The sequence below is a fragment of the Aplysia californica genome, unplaced genomic scaffold (assembly GCF_000002075.1).
Source record: "Aplysia californica isolate F4 #8 unplaced genomic scaffold, AplCal3.0 scaffold00209, whole genome shotgun sequence".
Taxonomy (NCBI): Eukaryota; Metazoa; Mollusca; class Gastropoda; order Aplysiida; family Aplysiidae; genus Aplysia; species Aplysia californica.
The window spans coordinates 683,007-683,920 of record NW_004797479.1 but is presented as its reverse complement, the minus strand read 5'-3'; positions in this window follow the sequence as shown (position 1 = coordinate 683,920).

Below are 914 nucleotides of genomic sequence, written 5' to 3'. Positions count from 1 at the left end.
TATATATACATATACATATTATACGTTCATATATTATGTAGTTTTATTCTTCTTCTTTCCCTCCATTACCTTGTCTTATACAACGCTAGAGGGTGGTTGGAGGCGCCACAAGACTAGAAGATCCTGTTTCTTTTCTTCCCATCCATTGTTTCAGTGTGTCTTTTATTTTCCCTACACATAATGGCTGGTATAGTGTTGATGTATTTCTTTCAATTCAAATCTCTGTCATTCTCACTGCAAAGGATTAACGTTAGGAGGCAGGATTTCCGAATCGAAATGTCAATCTCCGGAGAGACCTAGCCAAATAAGGGGAGAATTAAATAACAAGAACAACAACAGCAACAACAATAACAACAACAAAATCAACAACAAAAACCCCTCCCCAAAACAACAATTAATTCAGAATTCTCTGTTGGGAAATCGAACCAGAGCCATCTGCTCCCAAGTCCAGCATTTTACCATCTGAACGAACGCTGCGCCTGCTCAAACCATGCAAGCCATTATAAAAGTGGAGGGGGGGGGGGGGGATATAGACATTGTTCTTATGCACAGTAGAATTGTAAATAGGCTGATCAAAATTTATCAAAGCCATGCTCATTATGTGCGGAACAACATAGGGGGAACTACTGCTTTTTCTTTCCTCATCTTTACTGTCGTCATTTTTTTCTCCACTTCTTTTGCGTGTTTGTCACTCTCTTGAGCACTGCTATTTCCGGGGTGCCTTAATAGTTAAAACAGACGTTGTGCTGTTGAGGCTAGAGAGTTGAAGAGAGTAAGCCTGATTCCCCGTTTGGACTTCTCTGTTGACATCCACCCCTTTACATGGCGCTCATAATAAATGACCTTACGCAACTGCGAGCGCCGTAAAACGTTTCTAAAACGAAACGAAAAGCTTGCTATCAAGTCACTTATCA